The sequence below is a fragment of the Pteropus vampyrus genome, unplaced genomic scaffold (assembly GCF_000151845.1).
Source record: "Pteropus vampyrus isolate Shadow unplaced genomic scaffold, Pvam_2.0 Scaffold136, whole genome shotgun sequence".
NCBI lineage: Eukaryota > Metazoa > Chordata > Mammalia > Chiroptera > Pteropodidae > Pteropus > Pteropus vampyrus.
The window spans coordinates 4,110,740-4,129,364 of record NW_011888917.1 but is presented as its reverse complement, the minus strand read 5'-3'; the positions used below and the strand labels follow the sequence as shown (position 1 = coordinate 4,129,364).

The 18,625-nt window shown below is 37.4% G+C and overlaps 1 protein-coding gene across 1 annotated transcript in view; it reads left to right on the top strand.

Moving 5' to 3' along the window:
* The first annotated feature begins 1,588 nt into the window (after window positions 1-1,588).
* The window catches only part of KDM4C (lysine demethylase 4C), a 347,564-nt gene continuing 330,527 nt past the window's right edge, over window positions 1,589-18,625 (top strand). Inside the window, exon 1 of the mRNA XM_023535104.1 lies at window positions 1,589-1,831. The gene's annotated coding sequence lies outside the window, so the exon portion shown is untranslated. The remainder of the gene's footprint in view (window positions 1,832-18,625) is intronic.

Genomic DNA, 18,625 nt, shown 5'->3' with positions numbered 1-18,625 from the left:
AATAGGGCCTAAATAATCAACCATGTAACTAAAATGTTAATTTTCATTGCAATTCACAATGTAGAGGTATTTTGATACATTAGAGACACACTGTTCCTGACTTTTTATTCAGATGTACAAGGTTCATAGTCTAATACAGCATATGGCTTCCTAAGGTTTCTAATAGTTGTTTGACATACTTCTTAATCTCTATACTTCATTTTTGTATATCTGTAGCAAGGAGAGAATAATATCTATTCATTTAATGAGTACAAGGATTAATATTGCTAATATATGTGAAGTTCTTAAAACAATGTCAAGCTCACAGTAAGTCTTAAAGAAATGTTATATATTGTTTTAGCACATCTAGTTGACTTGAAAGGAAGGTCGGGATCCTTACAGTATATACATTTGAAAAATTCCCAGTTGAGTGAACATGTGAAACAAGTTTCAGACATGTATGTGGGTAGTACAGCTTTAATCTTGCTTATAATTTAATAAAGTGTGGTGGTCCAATAATCAAGGACGTGGAAAGTGAATCCGTTGAGATATTTTAAAAAGCAGAAATCAGAGGATTGTAATAGAAAACCCAGAATATTAGACAGCCCAAGTGTGCTCAGTAGTGTAACGATCTACTCAATATTTCTTAGAGGAAAAGACGTTAGGGGAAACGCCACAAGAGACCCAGCTGCGAAATCTGACTAGTTTAAAAAAAAAAAAAAGTTCAGCTTTGCAAAACATCTGGTGCTCAGCCATCTGTTTTTGGCAGTACAAAGCCTTAAGGTCTTTATGGTTCCTTTCGACACCTTGGAAAGCGGAATTACAACGCAGAAGCAACAAGTGTGGCAAGCTAATTTGAGTACGTTCTCAGTGGTCCGGAGGCACCTGCACTTCCTGTTAACTACATTCAGGACAAACTGCTTTCATCCCGTTTTGGGAAGACCGCCTTCCCCAGCCTGGATTCCTATTGGGGGCCACACTGGGATGTCTCCAGCTCAAGAGCACACCTGTGTAGGGCGGGATGTACTTCGCGAAGGTGCCTGAAATACAGGAATTTCGCTCCCCTAGGCTAACGACACACGGCTTCTTGCTTGAGTTACTTGTTAAAAGGTTGGCAGGTGGACATCCTTCGCTCACTCGGGAATTCCCACTATGGTTGGGACCCTCAGATGCCCCGGCGGTAACACGCTGTCATTGCTGCCCCGCAGCGAGCACCGACGTTCTTGCTGGGCTCTACTGGGCATTCTGAGGCCCCACCCATAGCAACGTCACTCTGATAGTCGCGCGCCGGCGGCCGCCATAGGCCCGCGTCCGGGCACAGGACGACGTGTGGCGCGTGGACTCCATCAGGTCCAGTCCTGCGGGAACTCGATCGGCGCTTCCGGGCAAGGTTCTATGCACCTGTTCCTTCCTTTTGCTCAGGTGTCTTCTCGTTCTGGGAAAAAGTGGACATGATCATCCTTAGAGAACAATAGGCGCGTCAGCTAACCTAGGTTAAAAACAGTGCGGAAGATTAAGCCCAAAGTAAGAAGGTGCCTGGCACCTTTAAGCTGTTTGGAAGTTCACGTGACCCACTAAGTGCCGGGTCCCTGGCGGTCACGTGACGGCGCGCGCGCCCTCGCGAAGGGAGAGCCGGCTGGCGCTGTGCGCGCGCCCTCGCCGCTGCCTCCCATCCCCTCGACGGGAGGGTGAGGAGCGGCGGAGGGATCGGCGTCCGGGGCCGGGTGCGCGTGCGCACGGAACAGCTGTCACCCCAGTGCGGAACTAGTCTTCCAAATTTCCCAAATCTCCCTGGGTCAGAGGCCCCCGTCTTCCTTCTCAGGGTTGTGTCCTCGCCCCACCCGCGCGCCAGGTAACCGCTTTTCCGGAGTCCGGGGGATGGAGGCTGTGGGGGGAGGGGCCCGGGCGGTCTTCCCGGCAGTGCCCCACTTCGCGCGGGGCAGCGGGGGGTGCCCGCGTCGGAGGAAGCGGAGACGCGGGACCCGAGACGCTCGTTCTGCGGCCGCTGCGACTGTCATGCTGGAAGGAGAGCGGCCGGCCATGGTCGCAGGGGAGGGAGGCGGGAGCCAGTGACAGCCGGCTCCGGCCCTCACCGGGGTTGGGTGCCCGCGCTCGCCGTTTTCCCGGGGGCCGGAGTCGGGGTCGTGCTCACTGGAGCAGAGGAGCGTGCGGGTGGTCCAGGGATGCTGATTCCTATCCTTTCCCCTTCCAGCTGGGTCTGTAGCGGACTCGGGGAGGCAGGGCCTGCTGCGCCCCTGGGGGCCATCTCTTCCCTGGACTGTCACCACTGCGGAGTGAGGGTGGGGGATTCCTCTCCAGAACACTCGGTCGCAGGCAGCCAGTCTCTCTTCGGAATTCGTTCTCAGTACCCGTGGCTGTCCTTCTGGTTTTTCCGGCATGGAGCCATCTCTTCCTGCAGTGCCCGACGCCACGATGCGGCGTAGACAGTGGGTGCTTAATAAATATGAGTTGGCTCAGGTCGCGTGGAATGCCAAGGACGTGGTGTGCCGTGGGGTGGATAAGTGGAGGAGGGAGCCAGGCAGGCTGGGGCTTCGGGCTCGAGCTTGAGTTTTTCCTCGGGGCTCAGCCAATGAAACCGGCAGGACTCGATTCGGATGCCTGTCGGGTGAACTCCGACCGATCTCCCCCGAGAGCTGCACAGTGCACTTCTGCACTGGCTGGCTTCGGTTGTGGGCGATTTCTGGGTGGGGTTTTGTTTGGTTCCTCCTCCGGGAGAAGGGAGGGCAAACTTTTTTTTAGCACTTGGTAATTTACCACGCGAGGTGATTTATCAAGCACTGCTTCGGAAATGTAGGTTAGAAGTTGCAGTTGGTACATCTTATCTTGGCGAAAGTTTCCGGTAGGCTCTGTCCACCAAACTTTACCCTACTTCACCCACTTGAATTTGTAGTATTTTTTGTTTTTAACCTCGGGAAACTTGCCTTCATTGTTTCTATGGCAACGGCTATTATTCTATCTTCGAAATGTTGTGATTGAAAATTAGTGGCTTTGATTCTTAAAGGTCCATTTTACTTCGTAGCACTCGGTTCTCCTTCAAGATCGTTACTCAAATTCTACCTTGCTGGTCCTCTCCCATTCCCCCTGCTTTGTTTTGGAATGTATTGCCTGGGGATTCGTTTTTTTTAGGCCCTCTTTCTCCCAACTTAATGTGTTATGAAAAGTTTGCACAAAATCTTTACAGCACCCCACGAACATGGTAATACGATGCAATTTAAATCCGAGATGTGTTTCACATTAACAGACTTTAATCGGTTGCTTTTCTAAAGTTAAGCATATGTTTTAAACGTTGCGCGTACACAAATGCTCTTTAAAAAGTCCATTAACCATTCCATGAAAATTATTTTTTTAATAAGATGAACAGGTACTTAATTTTTCTAAAAAGTTTTTTAGATTTAGATTTCTAGTTAAGGATTAAAATGTGATATATTGGGTTTTCTTCAGGACACCTTCTGAATCACCCAGGGCTAGGTTAGATTAGTTTTTTTCTAAGGTTCCTTTTCTCATTGTTTTGTTATTAACTCTTGACTTTTCTCCCCTACTAGAATATTAGGGCTTTGAGGGCAGGTTCCGTACGTTTTTTTTTTCTTTATTGTATTTCCAACAATTTACCACAGTGCTTGAGGCACACAATATATGTTGTCTTTTTAAATAACAGCTTTATTGAGATATAATTCACATACCATACAGCCCATCCGTTTAAAGTGTGCAATTCAATGGTATATGCAACCATTACCACAGTTAATTTTAGAACATTTTTATCACTTCAAAGAGAAAACCTGTTCCCATTAGCAGTTTTGTCAGTTTCTCTCCAACTCCCTTCCCCTCCAGGATTAGGCAGTTTGCTTTCTTTTTAAATAGATTTGCTTATTCTGGACATTTCATATAAACCGAATCACATAATTATGTCTTTTGTGACCAGATTCTTTCACATAGTATAATGTTGTCAGGGTTCATTCATGTTATCACATATTATTAGTATTTCATTCCTTTTTTTATGGCTGAATAATATTTCATCGTATAGATATATCACATTTATCTATCAGTTGATGTGTTTGGGTTGTTCCCACTTTTTGACTATTATGAATAATGCTGCTATGAACATTCATTAACTAGTTTTTGTGTGGGTGTATGTTTTCTCTACTCTTGGGTAAATAACTAGGATGGAATTGCTGGGTTAAACACTTCCTCCTGAATGAATGAATGAATGATTAAGGAGGGAGAAGTTAGTCTTGAGGGATACTCTCTCTAGGCCTTTGAGAGGCCTATAGATCCTTTTCTGCCCCACTACCAAGTCCTTTTCTCTAGAGGCCAGAATTCTCTGTGTGGGTCTTTGTCTTTCGGATAGTACTGTGTTTGTCTTGTCTGGATATCATTAAGATCATCCCTTTCTGTTTGCACAGCCTTTCTTTATACAATTAGTGATTATTCCCTCGTATTTACTCATTATATATTATTGATATGGTGATAAAACAGGTGTATTCCATACTGTCATTAAAATCAGTGTCTACTGCAGGTCTTTTAATCTTAAAATTTGTTTCTTTTCATTAAATGGGAATATCTAATGCTCTTCTCCCCACCCCCATTTCTAATATGAATTTCTTGGGAGTTATGCCATAGTTAAAGTCACTGTATTTTCTTTATCCCTACCAGTCTAGATGGGATTGTGGAGCTTTTTATATTTTAGTATAAATTTGAAATATTGGATTATTGTCTTTTCATTCCCTCCAACCCCCAAAGATTCCATCTTTGCCCTTACCCTCCCTGCCCTTTGGGAGAAGATGTTGGTAATCTAAATCACTTGTAGGGGAAAGGAGTAGGTCCATTTAAGCAATGGGAGCAATCCCTTTAAGGAACCTATCCACCCTGCTTCTCCTTCCTGTCCTGCCTTCATTCTTTCCCTGAGGATCAAGTCCTAACTCTCAGCTCTTAGTAAATCTAGCCAATCTCCTCCTTTCTAACAAACTCATTTTTTCTCCCCAGTTCTCTGGCTGGGTTGGGCTTGATACCCTGCTCATATTCTTGTTCCCTCTGCCTAGACTGCTACCTCTACCTGTGCTGCTTTGGTTAATTTCACCTCATCCTTCAGAAAGCTGTTATCACTTCGTTAGTCTTTCTTTGATCCTGTATATTTGTCATAACAGCATTCTGTAATCTTCATAGTCTTAAACAATTACACTATTTGTTATGTATCATGCTTTGCTCTTCACCCCCATATATGTACAGAAAAAGGTCCACACAAAATAATGAAAGTGGTTAGTTACTTCTTGGTGATGGAATTACAGGCAATTCGTCTCTTTCATGTATATCTGAATTGTATCAGTATGACCTTTGTGAGCAGGGAAAAAAGAAAATTCATGTTTATAGGAAAATCTGGAAACAGAATTTAGAAGAAAAAGAAAAATCATCAGTAATAAGCATTTTCATTTTTGTAAATTTATTTCTAACTTCTTCTGTTTCTGTTAATAACCTAGATGAGATTTTTCTATACCTTCAATGTCAAGCTTTTATTACATTTTGATTCTTTCTTCTATCTAGGGACTTCTAGGGAATGGTGAGGATACTTACATTGGTTGCCAAGGGATGGAATTTCTATTATTGAAATTAAGCTAATTCTTAGGGAACAGAATCTGGCATCTATTATTTGGGTATGAGAACTAGTATGTGCTCAATAACTCATCTCCATTTTTTCCCTGAGAAATATCCTTACTAGTACATCTCATAGTACTACAGAGTTTTTCTTTGGAATATTGCTTGTTATTTGCATTATTTATCTTATTTTTGATGGGTGGTTTATTCTGCTGAGTAGTTGGTACATTTCTTCAAATGTTAAGTGTGGTGCATACAGCAGTGAACACAGTAGACAAGTGATTCCCTATGATTTCATGAAAGAGGATTATATTTAATGTGAATATTTAGTTACACTTTTGCTCTATATTTTCAGATATACAGTGGCTTTAGCTACTATGGTATTTATGGTATTTATGCTGCTCTAGAGAATCTTTAAAACTTATTTTAGATTCTTTTGGGTTTGTATTATACTATACTTTTGACAGATATTTAGGGAGCAGAATAATGTGTCATCAAAACCCTTTTGGTGATGACTTCCTTTTTTATATTTTCATTCAGTTCCAGTTATTAATTTGGCATCTCTACCATTTAACTGTATCAAGTAAATGTTACAGTTTGGCATCTCTACCATTTAACTGTAACTGTAACAGCTTTCTTCTCAGCTCTGCTTCTCTGAGATTTTTCATGCATCTCATCCATTTCATTGCTGATTCTAGAGTTATCCCAGATACCCCATGGTTCCTCAGTCCTCATACCCAAACCATCACCAATTGTTGTCACTTCTGCTTCCTAAATATGTATCAGATCAATCCTGTAGTGTCCACCTGGCATCATCTCAGTATCTACTGCAGACTTCCTATCTTTGCTCCACTCAGTGAGCTTTTAAAATGCAAATCAGATCATTCTCATTGCCCTGAGGACATTTAAAATTCCTGCATTATCTTCTACCCAAATTCCTCTCAAGCCTTTTCTAGATGGTCTACTTTTCCCTCTCTGCCCACTAGCTTGTCTTTTCCTCAAATTATAGGCCCTTGCTGAAGAGCTATTTGCTGCCAGGCAGACTTTTCCTTCCACTTTCTTCCTTTCTATACATCTTTCTAGTCTCTGCTTGAATGTACTTCCTCAGAATCCTGACCTGTCATCATTCCCACCTCTTGGCCAATCCTAATCAGCTTCCATAATAATAATCTATCTTAATTTCCTAAAAATTTCCTTCTATAACACTTAGCAGTTATTAATCTTATGTTTATGTGATTATTCAATTGTTTGTTGCTAAACTGTAAGAATTCTAAACTGTAAGGGATCAAGTATTTTTTTTCACTTATGTCACACCAGCACACCATTGTCTCACCAGCACTACATTATAGCTGCCCAAATTTGTTGTACAGACTCATGACTTTTACATATATGAAAAAATTAAGGAAATTAAAATCAAGGCACACAATAAGAAATATGTTTTACCCATCTTGATCAAACACACACATGCATATATAAAACTGAAACAAAAATTTCACAAAGCAATACTTTGCCAGCTGTGCTCTACTGTGATAATTTCTGTTTTGTTCTATATCACATATACAAATGGGGTAGGACTACAGTCTGCAGTGTGAACAGCACAGCCCCTAGGCAATACAAGGAAAATGTTTCACTTCCCTTAGCCCCTCCCCCCTTTTTTGAAACACAATTGCTATTTCTCAGTCTTTTCTGATGGAAAGTACAAGTATAGTTTTAAATACCACCTCCTCCTCCCTACTCTTTCCCCATTAAAAGAAATGACTACTGCTGGAAGTTCTATTTAGAAATTGGGGCCTGATCTCAAAGGAGGGTTGGTTAAGGTCAGGTTGAGAAAAATCTAAACCTGACTTTCCCTTAAGTCTTATGTTGTAGGTTTCTCTGGGCCACTAATAACTGGTACTCTTCCCACCCTACTTGACAGAACTCATTGCCAGTGTGTGGTCAGTTACTGAATTTTAAGGCTAGCCTCTTATCAGTTTTGTTTTCTCAATTTATTACACACCAAACAAAATTCCAAAAATGAAAACAAGAGGATCAAGGCAAACCAGTAAGTATTTGTTAATGTATGAAATAAGGAGCCTGGCTGGGTGAGGGTGACACAGTCAGTGGATTACTAGAGCTGATCCTTACAGCTGTAGTTCTTATTTGTTCGCTTTCCAGAAGATTTGATGCTGTTTGGTCCTGCCATGAGATATAGATTTCTTATCATCTATTTTGCTAACTAAATATTAGAAATAACCTAAGTGTCTAGCACAAGGGCTATTTTAACTGAACACGGTGTTGTGATATTTATAACTTGGAAGTATATTTAAAAATATTAGATAATTTCAAACCTATGTTTAATGAAAAAAAAGTATGCAAAATCATATACATTGTAAGACCCCAATTGTATTTAAGCATATTTATAAATGTGCGTATGTTTAGAAAAAATACACTGGAATGTTAACTTGTAGTGGGATTACTGGTAATTTTGATTTTCCTTCATTGAAGAATTTTTTTGAGAATCAATATTATTGCATTTATAATCAGAAAGGCTTGATTGAAAAAACCAAATTTCCTATACATTAACATGCATATGAAAATAAGAAGAATAACATCTTTATTAAAATGGTGTCTAGAGCTCAGGTTTCAGTAGCTGGTTTTTTAGAGACCCCTGTTCAGGTGGGATGCACATTCTACTTTTATGGTATGTAAAGTTGCAGTGCACAGTGATCTATGTTTTTGCTCCCAGCCTGAATTGTTTTCCTTTCCTGTCTAAGCTATTAAAGCTTACTGAGCTTCATTTTTCATCTTTTTTTTTTTCTTGCTAAAATACGATTTCATTGTTCCCTACCTGGCTTAAGCAATTATGGTTGCTTATTACTCGATAATTTGGAAAGTTCTAATATCCCTCATTAAACCCAACTGTCTGGCTTGAGTTGACAAGATGGAAAGGATTTTGGGTGAATTAGAGAGTACACAGATGATGGCTTCTTTCTGTTAACTTTGGAAAATGTCTAGTTATAGTGAGACTTACAAACAAAATTGAAGGAAACAAACAGTGATAGTTAAAATGTGTATTCATCAGTAATTTTCCTAAACCAATTGAAATTGTTTAGTCTTTCAACACTCAAGCCTTAGTAGATTAAATTAAATATTTGGAAATATATTTGATAGCTGTACAAAATAGGTATTCTAAATATTGATTTATTTATTAAAGAAGGAATTGGGAAACTTTAAATTAGAAATGTTAAAGTAAGACAGTTGGCTGAACAGATAGGACCTTTTGGGTGGGTGGGTGGGTGGGTGGGTGTGTGTGTGTGTGTGTGTGTGTGTGTGTGTGTGTGTCTGTGTGTCTGTGTGTGTGTGTGTGTGACAGCACTTTTAGGGGACTTTATAGCCCTGTTCTCATTTTTAGCGTTGCAGGTTCAGCACTTGATCCAGAGGATGTCAGTCATTGGATGACTAATGTCCTCAGTGTCGCTCTCTAATCTAACTCACAAGAGGAACAAAAACCCAGATCTAGAGTATTTGTATCTGCTTTTCAAGGCTCTTTCTAGAATATCTTGGTCCAAGGGAAAGCACATGAGGGAATCACACATCCTTCGATTACAGACAGGTTTCCGCAGATGGACATGGGCAGTGTTGAGCAGTAATCTGAGCAAGGTGTTTTCACCTGCTGGGCTTCTCTGACTTTGAGGAGTTCTGCTCATCAGAACATTCTTTTTGCACGTACATTTTCCCCTGTTCAGTGAGATTAAAGAATGCGACACATTCCTTCACTTTTGCTCTTTCTTTATCTTCATCTTCTAACTCATTTTTTTTTTTTTTTTCACCAGACATTTGTTTAAATTCCAGTCCTGAGGACATAACGTTTGTCTGTGGTTGAATATCAGTCATGTTGCTTCTGTTCTGTTTTGGAAGTCCATCAGATACTTAGAAATATAACAGGCGTCCCTTTGAGTGGGAGACTGATGGTGTAGGCTCTTTTTTTGCTGGTAGCCCTTTTCACCATTTTGTTATTTGTTTTTACTTTCAAAAGAAACCCTTGCCTGAAATTTGGACACTTTTACTGAGAACTCTCAGTCCACAACATTCAGGCAGCTTTCATTTGCAGAAAGAATCTGACCTTGATATAGGTAAATTCATTTTTCATTCCTTTTGTTAATTTTATTTATGTATTTTTGTTTATTTTTAAAATAATTTTATTTATATAAATGTATGTTAAATAGCATTTTATTTATTATTTTAAATAGGCTATGCAAGGTATATGACAAGGTATAACATTTAGAAGGTATAAATGGATAAAAAGTACATATTCCCACCTTTTGCCATCAGACAACCAGTTTCCGCCTTTTGGTCAACCACTGTTAAACAGTTTTTTAGGGTTTTTCAGAGAGATATTCTATATATTCTATATAAGACATCCTGTATAAGCGCATATATACATATGTATACTTTTTTTACACAAATGATAGTATCCGTACTTACTGTTGTGAATTTTTTTTTATTTAACAATGTAACTTGCATGTGATTTTTAAAATATGAGTAGATATAGAGTTCTCTTTTTAAAAAATAATCGCACAGTGTTACATTGTGTGCATGTACCATAATTTATTTAACCAGTGCAATATTGAAAGTCATTTAGGTTGATTGTGTTTCAAACAATGATTTATCGTTACCTCAATGTTTTAATTGTTGTAGCTTTATAACACATTTTCAGAACTTTCTGGGCTATTCTTGTTTATTTTTTCCTCATCGTATTTAGCTTTAGAATCAATATGTCAGGTTTCAAAACATATTGATAATTTTATTGGGAATAAACTTATAGAGAAATATCTTACAGAGAATTATCAGTCTTTAAGATGTTGAGTTTTCTTGCACAAAATATGATATGTGATTTGTCTTAAGTCCTTATAAAGGGCATTTTAAATATGTCTTTACATGGATCTTGCACATTTTGTAATTTCTTCCTTCATATTTATTTTTAAAATAAGTTCCTTTTTTTTTTACTTTGAGACAATCTCAGACTTTTAGAAAAGTTACATTATAGTACAAAGAATTTTTATTTGCTTGAAAAATTTGCCTTTACACCCTATCACTCCTCAATAATTCGGTCTATATTTTCTGCAAAGACAGTTTCCTACATAATCACAGCATACTCATCAAAATAAAGAAGTTAACAGTGATACATTGCTGTCATCTAATCCTTTGACCCTTTACATTTCACCATTTGCTATAGTAATGTTCTTGGTAACAAAAATATCCAGTCCAGAATGATGCATTTCATTTTCTTGTTTTTGGGAAAGCATCCTTCAGTCTCAAATAGTCTTTAGTCTGTCTTTGATTTTCATGAGGTTGACACCTTTGAAAATTACAGGCCATTTAGTTTATAGATTCTTCCTTAATTTTTGTTTTTATGATGTTTCCTCATGATTAGATTCTTGAGGCATCTTTGGCAGTATTTTAATTACATCTTATCTGGTGGCACACAATTTCATTTTGTTCTTTTACTGGTAGTGTTCATTTTGCTTGATTAAGATAGAGTCTTCCATGTTTCTCTGTTCTAAAGTTTCTGTTTGTTTTGGAAAAAAACTGTAAATATCTTGTTCTTTATTAAGCTTTTAATTCTGTTATTTTCCTCAATTTGGATTTATGGGTTCCTATTTTATTCAGTGAGTTTAATCTGTTAATATTATTTATATCGATACTTAAATTATGATAGTTTTGGCCCAGGGGAACCCTTTAAACGAGATTTTGTGTACTTTTGATATGTCTCATCACTCTTTGAGCACTGCCTTTCAGGCACAGTGAAATATTAAGGCTCATCTTGAACTTTCCTTACCCCAAATATTTAGAAACCAAGATCTAAGTGCTTACTGATATTGGGGTGTTGCTCCCATACCCTCTTAGTGAGTAGAGCTGAATATGTGTATGTTCAGAAATACATTTATTTGTGTATGTGTTTATATACTTATCCATATATTCACACATTCACACACATATACAAAGAATTGTATAACAAATGTACTAATACTGAACCATTCTTGCACCCCTGGCATAACCTTTGGTCATGGTTTGTTATTTTACTGTGCTTTGGATTTTGCTTGCTCATTTTTCAGAGGAATTTTCATCATTGCCCTAAAATGAAATTGTTTTGCAGTTTTCTTGGGCCAGTTGTCAGGTTTTGTTACCCATTTTAGGCTTGCTTCTTAAAGGATTTTTAAAGCTTGCTATTTTTTTTTCTTGTGCTCAGGAACAGCCTAAATAACATTGGGTTTGTTTCTTAAAAATTGAGCATAATTCTGTGAAGCCATCTGGGCTTGGTGCTGCAGATTTCTTCTAAATTCAGTGGGCTTTATTTTATTTTATTTTATTTTTTTATAGTAGCTGGAAAGCCTTGCAAAGAGGTCAGTTATTTGGGTCCTGAGTCTGGGGGATACTAAATATGCAGTTTATTGTACCTACTTGCTGTCTGACTTTGGGAAAGTCATTTCCATTCCTGAGACTTAGTTTCATCATCTCTCAGATGGTAATCACAGCCTGCTAATCTCAGAAAACTTTTAAGAATGAAAACGAAGTATTGTATGTTAAAACACAGTAAAGAACCAGGCAAATGCAAGGCTTATTTTTTCTCAAATGTTCTTTTTATTGAGATGGTGGTGATATTCAAAGAGTTGTTCATGAAGATAGCTCTCAGTATTATACTATTGAAGGAGTTTATTAAACACATAGACTGGACCTTCCTGCAAAAGACCAGGCAAATGGAGAAAGACCAGATAAATGGAGACATTTGTTTTGCTGTTAACAAAGAAAAATTTTGAATCAAACAAACAAAATGTTGCCTAGTTTTCTTTTTCTTTCTTTTTTTTTTTTGGTGAACACTAGTAAGGATTTCTTGTTGTATTTCTTGAAACCAGTTTTTATAATCAATGAGAAGCCTTGGACAACAGATTATGATTTCTTTTATGCTTGTATCATGATTGTATTTGTATTTATTATAATTTGGTTAAATATTTGAGATTTTGAGGAAAATTAAGGTCATCTAGTAGACATTGAAAATACTTTTAGATGTGATTGAATGCCAAGGAAGCCCTGTGTTGGTATCAGGAGTCAGAGAATAAATGATCAGCAATTACCTGTGCAAGGTATTGTGCCAAACATTGCATATAGGATGAAAATATAGTAAACCCCTTTCCCTCAGCCTTGGTCTTTAGGACAGGTTGTTAGTAAAAATGTGCAAATTATCACAGTTTTTTAAAATAGTATTCCTTGCATTCATTAATAATGAAACAAGCAAAGACAGTCAGATCATTGTATCTGTTTTCCAAACATTTTTTTCCCCCGATATAGCTGATAGAGCATACGCCATTGTGAATCTTTAGGAGTAATTTCAAAGTTTGCATACTAAATTGCCTTTAAATATTTTCAAAATATTTCAAATTTGGGGCCTCCTTTTTTTTCTATTTTAAACTAAGAATGGGTAATTTACATGGCGTCCTGTGATTTCTTCCGATAGGCCTAAATAGTTTCCATAATCTCAGATGTTATCTCAGTGGAGAGTTAATGATGATGCAGTTCTAACCCTGGCGCCAGGGAACCCGCGGGTGCGCAGTGGCGCAGTCCAGAAGTCCAGGAGAGGCTGGCCAGCCAGCCTACCTGCCGCGTAGGGCCATGGGCCGCCGGCGTGTTCGGTGGACGAAGCGGGGCTGTGGCAGCCAAGAAGCCACAGCAAGTGCTGTGGGTCCAGGGCATCCGGACCTGGGGGACCTGGGAGACTCAGGTAGCTCTTACCCGTGCCAGGAAGCATTTTTTCTTACCGGGCCTCTTGAGGGAGACAATCCAAGCCCAGTAAGCTTTTACTTGGAACTCAAAATCGTGTAAAATGCAACGTTTGGAAACTGTTTAAATTACTTTTTTTGGCTATTTTGTATTTCCTTACCAACTCCACTGCATAATGATATGAATTTAGAAAGTGAATCAGGTTTATATATTCATAGTCATAGGACAACAATCCTTTTTTCTATTCATGTAGAATCATTAGTTGGCATTAATTGCATTTTTCTTTTTTTTTTGGTCCTCTTGAGACCCATATTTTTGTGTAATTTTGTAATTTGTCTAAAAATTGTAATTAATTAAGTTTTTTTTAAAGCTAATATTTATTGAAAACTTCAGAATTTCTCTTTTTAGCTCTTTTCTAAGGGTCATGAATCTCTCATAATCAGATACATTGCATTTGTATGTTTTAAAAATTATTTTTACATTTTTCATAAGTTTTAAGGCATTTTTGTTCCTGGCTTAGATGTTTTATTGATAGGCAGATTAGAGATTACTTTTGTCTTCAAATTAAAAATAGGTTTAGAAGGCAAGTTTGACAGGGAGGAAAATATTGATCATTTTTAATTATTTTTCTGTTCTTAAAAATTAATGTCAAGATGATGCTTTCCTTTCTTTGTCTAGTGATCATTGTCTATCAGATACTTTTCTATATTACTTTAGAATTTACTTTTTACTTTCAAAAGAGGATTTAGCACTGTCGGCATTTATACTGAGTGTTTTTATTTTTTTCTTTACTGTCTTCTCTGTATCTTTGACAAATTGAATCATAAGATGAGACATGACATTTTCCTGCATCCCATGTGAGAAATTGCTTTTAAAAAACAGTACAAACTACTTCCTAGATAAACAGATTTATTTAGAATTACTGTTATTTGTAAATTTTCGTTTTCCCTGTTGTTAATGATACATTTCTGTCAAGATTTCTTCCCAGATCAAAGAGTATTGGAAGGATGCACAGTTCACACAGCTAGAAAAGATTTTTATCCTGGTGTGCAAATGTTTTTCTGCACAAGTTACCTTTTAGTGTTAAAGTCATTGTTGATGTTGTAGTTGATGATTACTTAAAAGCTATTTTACCAAAGGAGCCTTGTTCATTTAATCTGTAAATTTGTAGTTATTTATAGGTCTTTTATTGGTTTTATAACAGTGTAAGATTAAGAAGAAGAGACCTAAGCAAATTATTTTCATTTGAGGTACTTGAATACAAATATATAACCCAACCATAGACTTTATAATTAAAATAATGTCACAAAATACAGTTAGAAGCATTTTTAAGTCCTATGTTGGGATGTTCATGGTATTCAAGTCTGTCCTGCTTTTGATACATTTAATATACAAAAATATGGGATTGCCATAATTAAAAACTAGGAGTGTTTGGTATTGCAGAATGGCTTCAGCATAGAATTAAAAAAATTTTTGGTTTAGTTTTGTAAAACAATTTTAGACTTTAATAAAGAATAAAAATAATTTATTTTTTTTTTTGAGCAGAAGTAGCCGTAGCCCAGGAGACACCGATTCAGGTAACAACCTAAATTATGTTCCAGTGAGACAAAAGAGAGTCCATCTTTTATAGAGAAAATTCCCACCCAAGTCCCCAGTTTTGTGCAAATGAGGTTTCCAAAATATATAGTCCAAATCATGGTTGGTATAGATGCAAATGAGGGAACAATTTGTGTAGTTCTTATTGGACAGGGCAAGTCTCAGTGCATTGGTAGAAAGATGAAACCAGGGCTGCCCTGCAGTGGTCAGCTTGGATGGGTAAACAAGCAGGGCATAATGATGGAAGCTGAATTTAGTTTGAGGTTCTTCCTGGAGTTTGCGAGGAGCCCGTGTGAGCAAATGGCCCCTAGACTTCTATTTTTCATAAAATTCGGGCCCTCGGTTGATCATGGGGAATCCATTTCTGCCAATAAATTCTTTCTTGGGATTCTTACCAAATGAATCTTTCTTCTCAGGGTCCACATTTTAAAATTTATTTTAATTTTCCAGGTATTTTAAGAAATATATCACTTGTATTGGTTGTTTCATCATTAAAACAAAAATTTTTATGTAATGCTGAAGTAGGCAAAAGACATGATACAGTCCCTGTGAATTCACCCAGATATAACTGATCTTCTATCGCATTTGCTTTCCCTTGGCAACCTTGATCTGATTTTTTGTTCACTTTTCCCATGCTCTAAAATAATGATATATTTTATATGCATTTTTCCTTAACAGATTAAATTTTATTTTTTAGATTTGTGAAAATGGACATTTGCTTTGAATATTCCAAGACTTAACTTTCTTAGGTTCATCCATATCGTTGGGAGTAGCTTTGGTTTGTTAATTTTCACTGCTGTATAATATTTTACTTGGATGACAATACTGAAGTTTATATACTGATTCTCCCATAGATTGACATTTGAGTTTTCAGCTGTCACAAAAATGCTGCTGTGAACAGTATTGTACATGACTGTTAGTAGACATATGCTATTTTCTCTAGGCCCTAGAGCAGGATTTTTGAACCTCTGCTTTATTGACATTTAGAGCTGGGTAATTTTCTGTTGTGGATGCTTTCTTCTGCATTGAAGGCTGTTAAGCAGCTTCCTTGGCCTATAGACACTAGATGCCACTAGCACTCCTCCACTTGTGAAAAACAAAAATGACTCCAGATATTGCCAGTGACCCTAAGGGAACAAAAATCATTCCTGATTGAGAACCATTGTTGCCTTTGACCTGTGAACAATTTAAAATTATTTAAAAATTTTTATACATAGGAGAATTTTTAATTTATCTTTTAATTTATAATTTAGAAATTTCTGTTTTTGTAAATATATATCTCATGTAAATAAAGCTCTTAATATTGGATTTCTCCATAATTTTTAAAAGTATAAAGGGTCCTGAGACCAAAAAGTTTGAGCACGCCGCTTTGATAGTTAATACTTACCTTGTATGGCCCTTGGGAGAGTTAAATGAGTTAATATTTCCTATGTTAAGAGCTGTTATTTGTACTCCCTATCCCCTATAGAAGGATAGCTCACTTTTTTTTTTGACCTAAATCCTATTGACCTTCAGGGTCCATCTCAAACTCACCTCTTCTCTATGCCTTCCCCCACAGTGTCCATCTGTGGTCTTTTCTTTCCCGCAGGCACTCTTAGAGCATTTATGTTTGTACCTTCAATTTGAGTTTGGAGTTACATACTGCCTTGTATTGTCAATTTTGCTAGGATTCCTCATCCTTCTGGAATTTTACTTTCTGACAAAGGGGTAGGAACTCCTGGTCAATTTTCCAATCTTTATTACTGTTGTTTTCCTTCTAATTTTCTTCAAGTTAGGCAGTTATCCTGGGAGGAATTCTTTTTATTTTTGGCTTCTGCACCTAAGGCCAGATGGAAGCATATTTCAAGCATCCAACCCTCCATTTCTGTCTACCTGCCTATTTAGTTCTCTACAGCAAAATCCCTGTTAACTCCTATGTTTATCTTCAAGGCTGTGTGACCTTGAGTGAGTTTGTTAACTGCTGTTATATTATGTTATATTATGTTAAATGTTAGCTGCCTCTTGATGTTATATTATGTTAAATGTTAGCTGCCTCTGCTGTTAGTTATATTATGTTAAATGTTAGCTCCCTCTGTTATATTATGTTAAATGTTAGCTGCCTCTGCTGTTAGTAATGCAAAGATTCTTCTTTCTGCTTTTGCTTGGACACTTCTTTAGGGATTGATGAGCAGAGTCTTGAGATGACTTTGTGGTCTGCCTCCATTATCTTTTCCATAGGGAGTGTGGCTCTTTCAATAGTCAATGCTTGTGTTTTGCATTTTTGAGATAGTTCTCTTATCTTTACCAATCTTAGATAAGAGAGTTGTATTGGGAGCATTTGAAATCTTGTTCCCAGCATATGTTATCAGTTTGGCTCAAATTCTTATAATTTAAAAAAGGAAAATAAAAAGAAAGTTGTATATTCTTTTCTCCATGTTGTCTCTGGGTCCTTGAAGTCAAGAATTTTATCAGGCAAAATTCTTTGATTAATCTTTGTATTTAGCTATAGAAACAGAGGGTTATCACTTGAATGAATGAATGATTTAGGAGGTATAGAAAGGTCTGAAAACATGTTTTGGATGAAAATGATAAGACTAATTATCTGATTTGTCAAGCTGATGTATTTGAAGTTAAAGTGGTTTGCACATGGAAGGCATTTTTACAAAGAAAGGTTTAAGAATGTTACATTTGGAAGATTCATGTATCTAGGTAAAGGTTTGGGGTTTTGTAGTTAAAAACTTGGAAACCAGGAAGATATTGGTTAAATAAGGACTTGAACTTGAGTAAGTTACTTGATTTTTGTTAATGTAAATAATCAATTCCTTCCATCCCTCTACTCTGTCTTCCTCTCTCTCATATATAACACTGGGGCCACGAAGTACCTTAGAGATGATTTAGTTCACTGCGTCCCAGACTTCCAGATTTGAAAAAAGTTGGACTTACATAGGCCTATAAACTTTTAAATTACCCATTTTTTCTAAAATGAAAATTCTCAAAGAAAACTTATGTTAAGTCCAAAAAACACCAACAAAGCAGAAAGAGCATTCTCTGGGAATAAAAGATGGAACTTTATGAAAAATCAGAGCACTTTCATTCCTGTTTTTCAATGAACTGGTAGAACCCTGCACCCTAGTGTTTAGGAACATTAAATTTGTTTAATTTCCTAATGGTTAGGAGTTACCATTAACAAGGATGACATGCTTAGTGGGGTGATACCTCTGAGTATTGATGGAGCTGTCACAGCTCAGCCCACTTCTGTGGCTCTAGTCCAGTGATTCTTAACTATTTTTTGAGTCATGTGTGATGTATTTTTGAGACTGATGGGAGCTATAGATTTCCACCTTTGGATGGGGGGGGGCGGGGCGGGCGAGAGAATGGACAAGAGCATTAGGATTGAAAAGAGTACTGAACTACAGATGAGACCAGGAAAAACTTATGCTAATGTATTTGAATGTACAGTTTTCCAGAAAAATATAAATTTTGAAATGGATTCAAGTAGTAGTAGAAATATACCATTTAAGAGAGTTGATTCTGTAGTTACATGTCTTACTGCAAAGAAAATACCAGGTTCAGATGGTTTTGCAGGCTAGTTCTAAAATTATTGAAATAATACTGAATTCCAACCCTCACAAACTCAAAGTTTCCCTCTTTGAGGAACACTTCCCAACTCATTTTTTTCAGGCTAGCAAGTCTTAATACCAGGACC